The following is a 17,081-nucleotide window of genomic DNA, read 5'->3' as shown; positions in this document are numbered from 1 at the left end:
ATGTGTGTGATGTCCTTAGGTTAGTTAGGTTTAAGTAGTTCTAAGTTCTAGGGGACTGATGACCTCAGAAGTTGAGTCCCATAGTGCTCAGAGCCATTTGAACCATTTAGGAAGCGGATGATGTAAGATGGTTTGCATACCTTTCTCTGGGCCAGTTTTATTTTGTTTACCTTGCACTTATGAATTCAACTAGATCCCATTCTTTTGACACTTTAGTCTAGGGATAATCAACCTTTTTTTCTACATACTGCCCACTTTTGTGTCTCTGTTAGTAGTAAAAAAATTTCTAACCGCCCAACGTTTCCACAGTAAAGTAAGAAAATTACTTTACAAAATTTATAAAGTAGAACTACACCAAGTAAAACATATAACAATAAACACGAACATGGTATGTCAACATTTTATGAAAACCTACTGAAAATATCTTTAAAACCTCTACAGCTTACTGGCCACCATGAAAACTGGAGCGTCAACTAGTGGGCGGTAGTGACCAAATTGACTACCGCCGCCTTTGACCAAAATAGGCGCGATACGCATTACAGTGAAAAGTTCTTCATAGTCCTACGGCCCTTGTTTGTTTCGTTTCCACAGTGTTACTGTGGCTGTTTTATCAATGACAGAAAGTCTCTTTTTCCCTAGTGTTCAGCCCATCGTGTGGGGTCCGCTGTTCGTATGATTTGTCAGAGTTTTATTTTACTTAACTTTGTGGCCAGATGCTCTACCTCTCACCGTAATCATCAGCAAACTTAAGTAGGCCAGATCGTGTGTGCCATCTTTCTATGAATTATGTGAACGCCCTACTGTTTTGAAAATAATTTATTACCGGCACAACGAAACTAATTTCAAAGGAAATAATCGGTATTTTCTGGTTTGTGCATTGTATTTTCTAAGGTGGAGATCGGGAAACAGCCCATCATTTGCCCAAACAAGAGAGGAAAAGTGCCTAAAAATCACAGGCTGGCCGGTCTGTCGTCTGTCATATGAACGTTCGTTATTCTACCGGGCCAGTTCGTTCCAGATGTGTTCACTTCCATGTTTTGCAAGCAAGTATGTTTACCTAAAAGAGCAGGTGCAGTGCCAACTTGTGATAGGTGAAAGATTATTTAGGCTATCTCTCTTCCCCCCCCCCTCCCTCCCTCCCCCACCTCTCTTCTCTCTCTTTCTCTCTCTCTCTCTCTCTCTCTGTGTGTGTGTGTGTGTGTGTGTGTGTGTGTGTGTGTGTGTGTGTGTGAGTGAGAGAGAGAGAGAGAGAGAGAGAGAGAGAGAGAGAGAGAGAGAGAGAGAGAATTTTTCCTCCACTCCCTCTTTTCCGCAGTTCGTGGTCGTACGGTAGCGTTCTAGCTTCCCACGCCCGGGTTCGATTCCCGTCGGGGTCAAGGATTTTCTCTGCCTCGTGATGACTGGGTGTTGTGTGACGTCCTTAGGTTAGTTAGGTTTAAGTAGTTCTAAGTTCTAGGGGACTGATGACCATAGATGTTAAGTCCCATAGTGCTCAGAGCCATTTGAACCCTCTTTTTTATTATGATTTAACAACAATGGAAATATATGTGCAAGGTATTTTCGATGGAGACTCAAACAATTCTGATGGTGCTTATGATAAGCCACCGATATAATAATTACCAAATTTATATTACGGTCGATTGTAGGACAACAGGCGACATTTTGGTACGTAGATAGTACCAACTCGGGCTTTGTATTTACATTTTGCCGTAAACAGAACGTCTACCGGCTTAGGTGTATGACACTGTGAGTTCAAAGACACTAGGCAAATGTGAAACATTCCACAGTGTGGATGAACGTAAGGTTACAGTTCGTCTCGTGCACGTCATTAAAGGAGCATTTTTTCGTCCTGGGGAATTAAAAGGAGAGGCTGAGGGGGGTGCAAAATATCGACCTTGTTCATTCCAGGCACTTAGAAGCAACCTCATAAAACCTTAGGGGAACTGGGTGGGGAATTCGGGTGCACTTTCTTAACCACCACATCGTCGCGTCCGGTATCTCCGATAGAGCATGACCGTGTCAAACATCTGTGATATTCTAGGCAGCCTGTGGTTTAATTGCTTTAATTTAGATAACAGTAAACAGTCGAAATAAAAATTGACATTAGCTAATAGTAAATCATCCTGCCTGAGTATTCTCACCTGAGTGAGAAGAAATATCGTCTACACTTTAGGAAATTTAAAATTTGCACTCTGCACGAGAAAGCGCTTAACAAAGCACGAAGTATTCGCAAGTACTGCATTTGTTTCTTTTCTTGCAGCAGTCTTGCCGAGCTAGTCGGTTTTAATAGCAACTCGCTTGTCAAGTGTATAGTACGGCCATCCATAAGCCAACTTGGAATCCCTACAGAAATGGCGTCGTAAAAGCTTCGCGACAAGTCGCCTCTTCCATCGTAGCAGTGCTCTCTGTGTGAAGTAAGATGCGCATAAACGCATGTAGCGCACTGGAACCAACCCAGCGAAATGCTAATTTCCTCGGTCGCTGCGTGTACTTCACCAACTTAAAAAACAAAGGATTAAAAAATAATTCAGAATATCGTATTGTAGAAGCTACACACCTTTTCAAGGCAGTCATTTCTATTTCGTCCCTTCTGATCAACTGTCGCTGTAAATACTTCGTAGCATTTCTGATGCAACACGTACGTTGGAAATCACGTCAGCGAGGGGAGTAGATATTTAACAGCCTAGTACGCAAGGTGACTGGATGTGCTACACCATAAGAAGTATTGTGCACAGGGTGAGAGGAAAAAACTGGTTTTCAAATGGCTCTGAGCACTATGGGACTTATCTTATGAGGTCATCAGTCCCCTAGAACTTAAACCTAACCAACCTAAGGGCATCACACACATCCATGCCCGAGGCAGGATTCGAACCTGCGACCGCAGCGGTCGCGCGGTTCCAGACTGTAGCGCCTAGAACCGCTCGGCCACCCCGGCCGGCCGGGTGGCAGGAGGGGGAGGGGGAACTGTCCATCACAGAAAATGCTGCCAACCGCGATCTCGATATACCAGTCGGTTCCTGCCACATGTCTGCACACGCACATCTCCCACTTCCTCTGTCCCGAGTACTTTGCTGTGTCATAACTTCTGTGTACGTAAGAGGAGCAATGACGAGTTGAATGCAACACAAAATGCTGCTTACGATACAACATTGCATGTTCATTGTCGAATGTTAGCGCGAAGCACAACTTGCGGAAAAGGTGGAGGAACTGTTTCCGCATGAGTTTAAGAAAAAAATGGCTCTGAGCACTATGGGACTTAACTTCTGAGGTCATCAGTCCCCTAGAACTTAGAACTACTTAAACCTAACTAACCTAAGGACATCACACACATCCATGCCCGAGGCAGGATTCGAAACTGCGACCGTAGCGGTCACGCGAATCCAAACTGAAGCGCTTAGAATCGCAGGGCCACACCGGCCGGCAGAGTTTAATACTGGAAGTGTTTTGACAATCCCCAGCAAAGTCTGCAGTGCAAAATTCTTTGTGTCAAAATGGGGCTCTACAACAAAAATCAGAATAGTCATTAACAAGGGTCAGTCACGTATCGGTCTTATTGTAAATATAATTGTAAATATAAGGGGCTGTCAAAGTTTCCGTTCGAAGGCCGCACGCTTCAGAATCGATATGCCAATCAGGCAAAATCGCCGTGAGCAGTGAAGCAATCATCCCACGAACGCACCAGGTTTTAGATCCCCGTTTGGTAAAAAAAACTCTATCCGGCTGCATGAAGGAACCCGTAACTGCGTGCTGCGCGTCTTCATCTGCCAAGAATCGTCGACTGTTCAACGGCTTTTTTAAGGGACCGAAGGCGTGATAATTATGTGGGGAGAGATGAGGGCTATACGGCGGATGCTTGAGTTGGCGTTACTTCCGCGCTACAACATTAGCGATATGGCGATGTGCGATATTATGAACAAGCAGCATCCCTTGGTGCACCGTTCCACTTTGACAGATTTGCTGCTCCATACATATTCTCGATTCCCGGATGGATATCTATCGGTGTTTGTCCTTCGGCAAACAAGAAAAGACTAATAACACGTTGGCCCTGTTTATACGCCATAGTTCACCTTTCCGCATTTACTGCAAACACGTCGGAAAGAAACGACTGCCACGCGAATTCCTTGCCTACACGTCGGTGCTTATATACTTGCATTGGAGTCGCGCTACGCTCAACATACGCTGCAGCAACGCCCTAATATTTTCCGTGCGAGTGTTATTTTTCCCGGCATGTGTAATGTAAAAGACATTTGTAGAGCACAAAAAGCAGCTGTTACATAACCGTTTATTCTGGCGTGATCAGTTTCACATTTCGTCAACTTTTGGTAGGCTTCACAGCTTATAGCGAAATAAACAATTTTTCCATGATTACAATTTTCCTTAAATGTACAGATATATTTGACGCTGGCGCACGTTAGAATCATAGACTCTTGGTAATAGAATGCAGTCGAATTAAATCAAGTGCTGCTGAGGTATTAGATTAACTGATGAAACACTGAAAGTAATATTCAGGGAGCAAAAATTACTAACGACTGCCAGTGAGAGAAATACAGAGACTGTATGCTGGACTTCGAATAGTAAGAAAAGCTTTCTGAATAATGGGAATAGCTTGCATAAATTGTTTAGAAAGTCTTCTTCTTTTAAGTATCTGTCTGGCCAGAAGGAAAAGTAAAAGCTTTTCAAATGTAGACAGCAGGTAATTAAGGTGCAAGATGTAAAGGTAAAAGAGGAAGAGAATGTGTCTCGGCCGGCCGATGTGGCCGAACGGTTCTAGGCGCTACAGTCTGGAACCGCACGACCGCTACGGTCGCAGGTTCGAATCCTACATCGGGCATGGATGTGTGTCATGTCCTTAGGTTAGTTAGGTTTAAGTAGTTCTAAGTTCTAGGGGACTGATGACCTCAGAAGTTAAGTCCTATAATGCTCAGAGCCATTTGAACCATTTGTAGAGCCACCTAACCGTAAAAAGAAAGAAAAAGACGCTACTGTTTTTTTCCTCACGATACAACTGAACATCAAAGAAGACGTACTAATCAGCGATAGACTATAGTTACACAGTACAAAGATTTTACGTCTGTTCACAAAAATTAAAATTCTTAAAGAATTGATTCACGAGTGAACCTTTTGTACGTGTACAACACGTGTTCAGATGTACGTAAATAATAATGGAATAACTTTTTGACACATTGTAATTTTATACTGAGAACAGAAAAACAGTTTTTTTGGATGTGACGTACACACTGACACGAGCTGCATTACACAACTGTTACTACAAACATGTAACGAAAAAACTGAACCTTTGTCACGAAAGTGACGAAATGTCATATCACTTCATGATCGCCAATGTAGAGACCGATACCCAACGATATCAATGTCAGAAAGTCTCTTTTTTCCCTAGTGTTCAGCCCATCGTGTGGGGGTCCGCAGTTCGTATGATTTGTCAGAGTTTTATTTAACTTAACTTTGTGGCCAGATGCTCTACCTCTCACCTTAATCATCAGCAAACTTAAGAGGGCCAAATCGTGTGTGCCATCTTTCTGTGAATTATGTGAACTCCCTTCTGTTTTGAAAATAATGTATTACCGGCACAACGATAATAATTTCGAAGGAAATAATCGGTATTTTCTGGTCTTGTCATATATTAAGTGTTTGTGCATTGTATTTTCTAAGGTGGAGATCGGGACAGCCCATCATTTTCCTAAACATCATTTTCCTAAAAATCACAAATGGCTCTGAGCGCTATGCGACTTAACTTACGTCTTTGCCCCCCGCCCCCCTTCCTGGGGGTCACCACTCAGTCTCAGCCTCGGGGCCCCACTGTTCGATCCGAATGGGTGAACTCAGAACAAATATATTTTCACATTCCCTGGAAATTTTCCATTCGCTTTCAGTGGCCGTCTTGTATCGGCTTCACCAACGCGACCGCTCTCAAGCGGAAAGAAGTATCGCTTTCTTTTGCACAGCCGCCCTGCACTCCGGCCAGCCGGGGGTTCCCCCCTTTGTGCGCCCGGCGCTCTTAACAAGCAGTCTAGCGGGCGCGAGAATTGGTGAACAAAACGGCGGGCAGAACGCTCGAGTGGCCGCTACAATAGCAGGGCGGATTTCGGCAGCGCTTAACGAGCCCGCGACGAAGTGGCACCATTATTATAAAAAGACGCTCCTCACTAGGCGTCGCCCAGCTCTGCGCAGTCCGAAGGCCGCCGTCGGGTCGAGCGGGGACAATGGGGCCGTAGCGGGGTCCTTGACGCTCGCGCCTTGTTCCGCAGTAACGGACTCACTGTACCCGCTCGACTGTGAACCACGCGGCAACTTAAATTTGGCATTTAAAAATTCACGCAGGAAGGTCGCCCGAACATACCGTCCTTTGGCCGTCGCATGAACTCCCGTATGGAAAACATAACAATAAGCTAAAACGTTGACAACAAATGAGTTGCCACGTCCAGGTGCAGACCTAATTAGGTTTTACGGAGAGTACTCACGAAACTCTCGCCCAGCGGAAAGTTCGGAGCACCTGGAGAAAAGACCAGCAGGTGACTCCCATATACAGTGTGGACAGTAACAGTCTAAAAAACTTGCTAGGGTGTTGCAGGGAAGATTCTGCAGGGACATAACTGTTAAGAAAAAAATTCGATACGTTGCGCCGTTTCTGAGTTAATTAGCATGTAGATGAGCAGGAAAAACAATCATGTAATGTTCGAATATAGTACTACACTGAAGAGCCAAAGAAACTGGTACACTTGCCTAATATCACGTACACCCCCCCCCCCCCCCAAAATCACGCAAAAGTGCTACAACACGACATGTCATGGACTCGAGGACGAAACTGACACCATGAATCCTGCCAGGCTGCCCATAAATCCGTAAGATTATAAGGGGGTGGAGATCTCTTCTGAACAGCACGTTGCAAGGCTTCCCAGATATGTTCAATGATGTTCGTGTGGAGAGTCTGGCTGCTAGCGGAGGTGTTTAAACTCAGAAGAGTGTTCCTGGAACCCCTCTGTAACAATTCCGGACGTGTGGCGTGTCGCGTTGTCTTGCTGGAATTGTCCAAGTCCGTCGTAATGCACAGTGGACATGAATGGATGCAGGCGATCAGACAGGATGCTTACGTACGTGTCGCCTGTCAGAGTCGTATCTAGAAGTATCAGGTGCCCCATATCATTCCGAAAAACCCCCAGCTTGAACAGTCCCTGCTGACATGCAGGGTCAGTGGATTCAAGGAATTGTCTCCATACCCGTACACGTCCATCCACTCTATGCAATTTGAAATGAGATTCGTCCGACTAGGCAAAGTGTTTCCAATTATCAACACCCAATGTCAGTGTTGACGGGCCCAGGCGAGGCGTAAAGCTTTGTGTCGTGCAGTCATCAAGGGTACATGAGTGGGCCTTTGGCTCCGAAAGCCCATATCGAACGGTTCGCACGCTGACACTTGTTGATGCGGAAGGGTTGCACTTCTGTCACATTGAATGATTCTCTTCAGTCGTCGTTGGTCCCATTTTTGTAGCATCTTTTTCCGGCCGCAGCGATGTCGGAGATTTGATGTTTTACCGGATTCCTGATAATCACTATACACTCGTGAAATAGCCCTACAGCAAAATCCCCACTTCATGGCTACCTGGGAGATGCTGTGTCCCATCGCTCGTGCGCCGACTATAACACCACGTTCAAACTCTTAACAATTGCGCCAGACACCCAGACACTTGTTTCCTTATATAGGCGTTGCTGACCGCAGCGTCGTATTCTCTCTGTTTACTTATCTCTGTATTTTGAATTCGCATGCCTACACCAATTTCTTTGGCTCTTCATTGTAGTAGTGTGCTGTTTGACAGAATTACATCGATTTAATATCCAAATGTAACGCTGCAAAGCAACATGAAGTGGAAGTAGCTTCTAAGGTCGGTTGTAGAGAAGGCGAATAGTCGACGTCGGTCTATTGCTAGAATCCTAGGAACGTGTTGGTCATCTATAAAAGAGACCGAATACATAAACACCGCTGCGATCCATCCTTGAGTACTGCTCATGTGTTCGAGATCCTCACAAGGCCTGATTAAGGAAAGCCTTCAAAGTCTGTCAGGGGCAGGTTCTATCAATACGCGAGTATTACGGTAATGCTCCCTCAACTCAAACGGGGAGCCCTGGAATGGAAGAAGACGTTCTTTTTGAGAAAGTTTAGAGTGTCGGTATTTGCGACAGACTGCATAACGATCCTAGTACCACCAACATTCATCTATCGTTAGGACCGAGAAGACAAGACAAGAGAAATCAGGCTCGTACGGAAGCAAATCAGCAGGTATTTCTTCCCTCGCTCCATACGGGAGTGAAACAGGAAGGGGAATGACTATATATCTACAAGGTACCTTCCGCTATGTACCATATGGTGGCTTGGAAGGTATACAGGTACAAGTAAGCTTACGTTTTTGTCTTCACCTACGCACTTAAGGTTAAATGCATCTTACAACAAATGATGAGTATGTTGCAGTATTTAAGAAATTATTAGAGAATAGTTGGCTCAACATATTTTAACTTATCTTAAGTATCGTTGGACTCGGCGAATTTTCTGACAGGGCAGAACATTTCCGTTATGAACAGTCCTGACTTAGTAAGCTAATGGTTTTAATTCGCTAGAAATTATATTTTTTGCTTTTAATTACAAAATGTTTACAACTGATTTAGGCTAACTCCAGACGTGAACTCTTTTTTTTTCCTCAGGAAGCAACTGAACGTCAAAGCTGACGTACTAATCAGCGATAGACGATAGTTAACGCAGTACAAAAATTTTACGTCTGTTCACAAAAATTAATATTCTTAAAGAACTGATTTACAAGATAACCTTTAGTACGTGTACAACACGTGATCAGATGTACGTAAATAATATTGGAACAACTTTTTGACACATTATAATTTTATACTGAGAACAGAAAAACAGCTGTTTTGGGTGTGACGTAAACACAGGCACGAGCTTCATTAGACAACTGTTACTGCAAACATGTAATGAAAAACTTGAACCTTTGTCACAAAAGTGACGAAATGTATTGATATCACTTCATGATCACCAATGCAGAGACCGATACCCAACGATTCGACATCCATAATCTCTAAAAATGTTACGTTATTTTTTGACATAATACCCTGCTATTTTTTAATTTCCGAAATTTTGAGTTTAATTTGAAGAACAGCCTGTACGTGAACCAATTACTAGATCTGTTCAAAAACTATGAACATTATTTTTGCGTGGCAGCATTGTACTCATCATTATCCCTGGAATAACCACTTTGTTCATATCTCGTTTAGTTTATTTTTAATATAAAATCTGGAATACCAGTGGGCTCTATATATGTCACAACTTATATTCATTTACAATAGTTGTATGTACTGCATATTTTTCTTTTTTCTTGTTTGCTAATGATCGTTCGTTTTCTACAAAAACTGGTTATCTATTCAATGTAATAATGTAAGTGGCTAAATAGATAGACTGCTGGAATCCAGTATAAAGATTTTTAAAAATCACACTCGGTTACGAAGCTGTCATTTGAGCGTTGGTTTCTTCTGAAAAGGTTGTGCGAGAAAATCCGCAAAACGAGGTCACAGTTGTGGCAAGACAGTTTCATGGCTAATTCGTCTACTTCGCTTGGGCCTAAAATTTCTCTGTGTACTCTGCCATACCACTGCTCGAAAAGACGCTCTCCAAGACTGCATAGCGAACTATTAATATTGCTGAGAATAGGCAGAAGGGTGTACTTTGAACAAGGCAAGGACCTAAAATGTTGGATACATTTTTAATGGACCTAATAGTGGACAATTTCTTTTTGCATGTCAGTTACTATTCCTATTTTAGCCCTTAAATGAATAAAAAAAATGGTTCAAATGGCTCTGAGCACTATGGGACTCAACTGCTGAGGTCATTAGTCCCCTAGAACTTAGAACTAGTTAAACCTAACTAACCTAAGGACATCACAAACATCCATGCCCGAGGCAGGATTCGAACCTGCGACCGTAGCGGTCTTGCGGTTCCAGACTGCAGCGCCTTTAACCGCACGGCCACTTCGGCCGGCTGAATAAAAGGAATTATCCTTGTTGCTTACTTTAACACTGCGCCCCGGCAATAAAAGTGAAACAAGGCGAACAATGGCATCTTTAGTTTGTCACTGAACAATAGTATCTTTAGTATCTCACTGAAAAATACGTATGTAGTGCCCCAGCGTGCATGAAATATATAATGAGACTTACTTGAAATTTAAAGGATGCTTACACTACTTCTATATGTTTTATAGAATTACTTCTGTAAGTCGAGTTTTCTCAAGTACTGCATTTTTAGTTGTGTCATTGTTCTTGCTGGTTAACATCTTCCAGCCAACAGGAACTTTACGCGTACCATTTTGTTGAATACATGATGTCTCATCTTACATCTGCAAACTTCAGTGTATATATTTCACCATCTACCAGAGTAAATGTGTCATCCCAAGCAATGTGAAATAATGCATATGGGAAACTGAAAGGAAAACTTGAATTGCGCTCCCTGTATACACGCCCTAAGCGCCCTTACAGACAACGCCTCTTGCGCCGAAACTGTGAATTACGTATTGGTAGTTGTGCGCCCCGGCGCTAGATGTCGTGACAGCCGAGGGCTGCGCAGTAGAGACCCTAGCGGCAGACCAGGTAACTAGCGCGGACCACGATGTTCCAGTCACGAGGCGCACTGACAGCGAGAACGAGGGGAAGCGGTCGTGTTCACCGGTGCGCGTTCGCAACAAAAGACCGGAGCCGGAAATAAGGCGTCCAGCGAGAATCCGGCTTAGGAGGCGGGAAGCACGTCGGACGCTTCAACAGTTACTTGTGGACGAGGCACGTTTTCTCAAACAGGAGAGTTTCGGGAACCGTTCTTAGAAACATAAGCCTCGTTTTACTGTCTTATCCCAGAAAAAAAAATTCACACCGAACCATTTCTACAAGCTGCGATATAGTCGTGAATAAAAACAGTGATCCAGAAAGTGCAGAATTTGTTTCTTTAATTCCACGATCACTAAAATTGTGGTCTATAATAATATGTTTTAAACATATGGTAACTATGAACGGAAATGGATGGCATACAATTATTGTGATCGTAGACTGGAATTAAGTAACAAAAGGGTCATTTCTAACCAGGTGGACTGAACATCTGAGGTCATCAGTCCCCTAGACTTAGAACTACTTAAACCTAACCAACCTAAGGACATAACACACATCCATGCCCGAGGCACGATTCGAACCTGCGGCGATAGCAGCAGCGCTGTTCCGGACTGAAGCGCCTAGAACTGCTCGGCCACAGAGGCCGGCGCAGTACAGACCAAAACAAGAAACAACTTCTTGTAAACATGGACTCTAATGTTCATACCCGAGCAGCTATGAGCACTTTTTCATCTTCGCTAGTGTGAAACATCTTTTCTATTGAACAAGTGTTCATAGCTCTTCAAGGTATGCATTAAAGTGCCCATGTTTTCAAGATATTCTCTTTTTTCTTTTTTTTTAACGGTTTTCGCCTATAATTTCCGACTCATAAATTTTACCATCGTCATTGAAAATTTGTAATATCATCACGGATTCACGCTGATAACACATCCATTTACAGGCGTCGGTGCCTATAACTTTGACGCTCTGTATAGTCGTTGGACGACCTTTCCGGCCATGAAAATATTATGTACTCACTTCCCTCTAAGTTTGTAACGGGAACTTCCAAACACCCTGTATGTCTGTAAAAAAAATTGCGCACTGTTGAAGACAGAGCTCGCTTAGAGCGATGGAAGTGTGGCTTTGCATATTGGACAGGAACGTTTTGGGGGAAGAAAACCAAGGGAACGCCAAGTGAAGAAAAAGATCTGTTGTCAATAACACAGCGCCAATATTTTCAAGAAAAAAGGAGGAAAGCGCGAAATAGTGGAGAATGGTTGCAACGTCAAGTCACACATTAGAAAAAAAATGGCGAAGGATGAAGTTCGTGGAAAATCTTGTACTGCACAGGGGAAAAGTCGGAGATTGTGCCAAACCTGTAACATTTCACTGGAATAAGCGATTGTGATGTTGATGCGTAGATGGACAGAAGGATTGGAATGTGTGTCGCAGATAGTTGGGAGGGAGCTAGTGTAATAGATGATCAGAGATTGCAACAATAGGGACAACAGAACTCGACGTAGTGGCAAGTAAAAAAGAGAATACAATATACCGAGTAACTTGGGAGAGAAGCACATCACTTCCGCTACGGGACAAGTGAAATAGGGTGGACGTCGGTTGCGGGAGGCGAGATAGATGCCGCCGCGCCACTATTTGCGGGCGGACAGTTAAATTGGGCCCCGAAGCACGGCTGTGCCGTAAACCGTTAGCGCTGGCGTCGTCTGCCCCAATAATATAATTCGTCTCTCCGGAGCTATTCGCCGCACTGAAGCAGATCCCTATATAGGCCTGATTTAGTGGGACGTGCTGGACAAGTCACGATGCTATTGTTTGGGAACTGCGGCAGCTGGTCCGGTGGCTGTGATTTTCGCCATCTCTTCAGGTTTGTCAGATGCGTTATGTTTAACAATTTGGAACCGACGGATCCAGCCATACCGCTGGCAGTATAGCTGTGCTGCTAGCGGCCGAGAATGATCCTGTGCTCTTGGAAGAACTGAAAAAGCTACCTTCTCCATGCCTCCCCCGTAAACCTACCCTTGTGCAATATTTTCTACACAGATTTAATAAAAATGAGACATTACTGAAAAAATATAATATTATTCCCCTTTTTATCGATTACCGGTTTCGACAGATGTTATCATCGGATCTTTTAACATATTAACAGAAATTCATAATCTTTACAAACTTGCAGGCCACGTAGTCTAGTTGCTTCACTTGGCAAAAAACGTAGCAATGGACATCATTTCATTGTAAAGCGACGCGACATTGCTATGTGGCTTCCAAGTTTGTAAGGATCATGTACTTCTGTTAATATATTACAAGGTGCAGTGATGACACCACAAATCTGTCGAAACCAGTAATCGATAAAAAGATTTACAAGCTATCTTGGCGAACCTGATTTTTTAAAAATAGTGTAACAATTCAGGTCGTCCCCAACAATTGACAAAATGTCAAACATACATGAAAAATATTACTTAAATTAACAATATTGATGAAAAATACGGCACACTATAAATTAAATGTATCTTTTTAGTTATTAAACTACAAATAGTTACTTTCTGTAAAAAAAAAACCGAAAGCAGAACAGAATCTGTATCTTGATCCTGCGATGATGAAAGAAATCTGCTCATTACCACCGCGGTTTACGTGCACCAATGCTGCCAACACCACCACCACTGTTGACAGGAGTATGCGAAAAACACGTCCGTATTGGAACGAGTGGCAGCCACAGCGAAACCGACTGTCCAGTGAGATTTGATACAAGAACTACACGCCGCGCGGGGGTAGGTTCGAGTCCACCCACATGGGTGTGTGTGTTGTCCTTAGCGTGAGTTAATTTTGATACAAGAACTACACGCCGCGCGGGGGTAGGTTCGAGTCCACCCACATGGGTGTGTGTGTTGTCCTTAGCGTGAGTTAATTTAAGTTAGATTAAGTAGTGTGGAAGCCTAAAATAACAGCAATATAGCTAAGTAAGACGTACTTGCAGTGGTCTTTCAGCGCTAGATGGGTGAACAGAGCAGCCGTTGAGCAATGGCAGAGCGTAAGTTGGTTACACGAGGGTTCAACATATATGAACGAAATGTAGCTGTCCCGACTGTGAAATAACAGCCCGCATTATATTAGGGAACTGAATAAAAACTCCAGCTTCAGAAGGTAGTTTGCGACATATGTACTGAAGCAACAATTCTGAGTACCATTGTCCTTGTACGCACTCATTGCCGCCGTACATCCTCCTTTCCAGCCATATCTTCGTCATTTTCCAATATTCTTAGCTGATGCACTCTTCTTAAATTTCCTTTCCCCAGTACTCGCTGGATCGGAATTTTTTTTTTTTTTAAGTCTGCCACTATCGTTATTAGTATTGTTATCATTATCATTATTAGTGGCAGCAGCAGCAGTAGTAGAAGTACTGCCAGCATCAACTTAGTTCATAGTCAGTATTATTTACTAACGTTGTGTCTATGGATACATCGTTTTAATACTAGTTGTCATTAAAACTGTTATTTCTTAGGTAACTATTACGTAAAAAAGTACTATATGTGTGTAATCCTGACCCATGTAAGAAAAGGCCTGATGAACCTACTCAGATCTGGTTAAATGAATAAATAAATATAGGCGCAATGACTCCCGTGGTATTATTAATCAGCTGTCCGCTCCGGTAGCTGAGTAGTCGGCGCGACAGAATGTCAATCCTAAGGGCCCGGGTTCGATTTCCGACTGGGTCGGAGATTTTCTCCACTCAGGGACTGGGTGTTGTGTTGTCCTGATCATCATCATTTCATCTCCATCGACGCGCAATTCGCGTAAGTGGCGTCAACTCGAAAGACTTGCACCCGGCGAACGGTCTACCCGACGGGAGGCCCTAGTCACACGACATTTCATTTCATTAATCGGCCACAGAAATCTTACTCTTGAATAATTTTTATTTGCCCAGCATATCTTGCCAACAGAAACTAGTGAAAAACTAAAGTAGTGGCTGGAGAAACAAGTAAGTTACACGTTCCCGCCATCTTTTTGCATTACTACGGTTGAAGTCACGAACGATGGCAGTCGAGTTTCGGCTTGTTCTGCGCACCTAAGTCACGTCTTCTCCGACCGCCAGTGAGCGTCCTGTAGTGTTCGGGCGCTCTGCTCTGAATGCTGTAACTGATGCGAGCATTAAACGTGACCGTAGCAAGTTGTTTGGTTAATTTCGATACCTTTTGTTGCGAGTTGTCATCGATGATTGTGGTGGTAAGTGATAAATGCTGCATAAGAAAACGAGAGACATAATTTGCAGGTATACCCTTTCTCCAGTCCGCAGCTTGTGGTCTCGCGGTAGCGTTCTCGCTTCCCGAGCACGGGGTCCCGGGTTCGATTCCCGGCGAGTCAGGAATTCTCACCTGCCTCGAGATGACTGGGTGTTGTTGTGTCGTCATCATCATTCATCCCCGAAACGGTCGGAGGAAGGCAATGGCAAACCACCTCCACTAGGACCTTGCCTAGTACGGCAGTGCGGGTCTCCCGCATCGTTCCCCTACGCTCTGTCAGGGAGCATGAGAGTTCATCATCATCATCACCCTTTCTCCAAGCGGAAAGCACGCGCATGCGCGTACCGCAGCTGTCGCTTTGAATCGTCAATAATGCATTCCCCGTCCGTGCCTCGACATGCGCGAACCGTCATCGTTCGTGGATCGGGGCGGTGTCACATTAAAGCTAGGCCAGTTAGCTTGTAGCTTCGGCGGAGACGAGCACAGTAGCTTTAGCCCCTCGGTACAGTCTTGCTCATGAACGTTCTATAAAAATACGTTCATAAATTGTTAGGAGATACGTGATACATTTTCCACTTCCACGTAATTAAGTCGTCGTTTAAGCGCGTGTGTTACGTGAAGAAGATGGAAGGGTATTGCCTTGTAAGTACGCTATTCGTGGTTACAGGACAGCTTATGCCCGGTACTTGGTACATTTATTCGACCTGTATGCACTCGGGAAGCGCGCGAAGGCTAGGAATGGGCGGACAGGAACTTCACAGTTGGAAAAAGGTGGACAAAAGGCCCACTAATCCCGCAACACGAATTCCTCAACAGGTATAGGAGAGCTAACACGGGGTTTCCCCGCCAAACAGGTGCGTCCGGCGGCGTCACCGGCTAGGCTAGGTAGCTGGTAGCTCCGGCGGAGACGAGCACAGTAGCTTTGACTCAGCGCCGATGAACTCATTAAGTAAGAAATGCTTGCAGAATTGTAGGATAGTGAAACTGAAGGAGGAGAACCGTATAAAGCTAATGTACAGTGAAGGGGGTCAGGCTCTGCTGTGTTGCAAAAACTTTACTTTCAGATACGATAGGAAAGTGAAAGCCACTGGTGAACAGGACAAGACGTAGTTTACTGGCTGGTGTGCTGGGGGTATAGGGCAAGAGAAAATAACAGGTTTGTTATTAGTCGTGGTGCTCGAGTACTGGCTGTGCAAGGGCAGTTTCGGGCAAGGTGCGGAGTCCGGAAAAGTTGCCGAATTAGTGTAAACCGCCTAAGTATTGTTGTCGTTTTTCAATACACCCTACTTCGAAACAAGTGTAAAATATCGCAAATAGTAAGATTAAGGCTGACAACTACGATTGCTAATATTGAAAACTGAAAACTCTTAAAATAATGGCACATTTCGGACGAAGGCGAAGAATTTTCAGAACACAACAGTTGTTCAGGTGAGCTATAATGTTAAAACCCAGTTGTAGGTAGAGTAGGTTGTTTACAGAGCGCCATCAGGCCATTTCATTAGCTACACGGAAAGAAAAAAACATCATAGGCGTGTCCTTCAAACGAATGCCACCCATTTCTCGATAGAACGCAACTATTCCAACAAATGCTGCTCTCCAAAACACGAAGACTAAATATATTGGGCGTTTTCTTCTGAAGTTCGCTGCTAAAGGATGAACGTTTGCATACAGTCCTGATTTTACAAAAATTGAAGTCTATCACATATCCGCGTCAGGGAAAGAACCCCACCCTACAACATCGTAGTACAAACTGCGTCCTTGCTAGTTTCTTCGATAGCAGCAACAAAAGACTGATATCTGTGTTATCTTCACTGTTGGCACTTGGTGAAACATAATGATTACAAGAACAACAACTCAGTTTTGGCCAATGTTGTGCTGGTTATTTATTAAATGGCTCTGAGCACTATGGGACTTAACTTCTGTGGTCATCAGCCCCCTAGAATTTAGAACTACTTAAACCTAACCAACCTAAGGACATCACACACACACATCCATGCCCGAGGCAGGATTCGAACCTGCGACCGTAGCGGTCACGCAGTTCCAGACTGAAGCGCCTTTAACCGCACGGCCACACCGGCCGGCGGTTATTTGTTATTTTTGCGATCTGGGTTTCTGATTATTGACCCAAGACCAATGTCTTGGGATTATAACCCAAAGCCTACATCACAAAAATAATGACTATTC

This window comes from Schistocerca piceifrons, chromosome 2 (genome assembly GCF_021461385.2).
Source record: "Schistocerca piceifrons isolate TAMUIC-IGC-003096 chromosome 2, iqSchPice1.1, whole genome shotgun sequence".
In the NCBI taxonomy this organism is placed as follows: Eukaryota; Metazoa; Arthropoda; class Insecta; order Orthoptera; family Acrididae; genus Schistocerca; species Schistocerca piceifrons.
Note: the sequence above shows the minus strand (reverse complement) of the source record.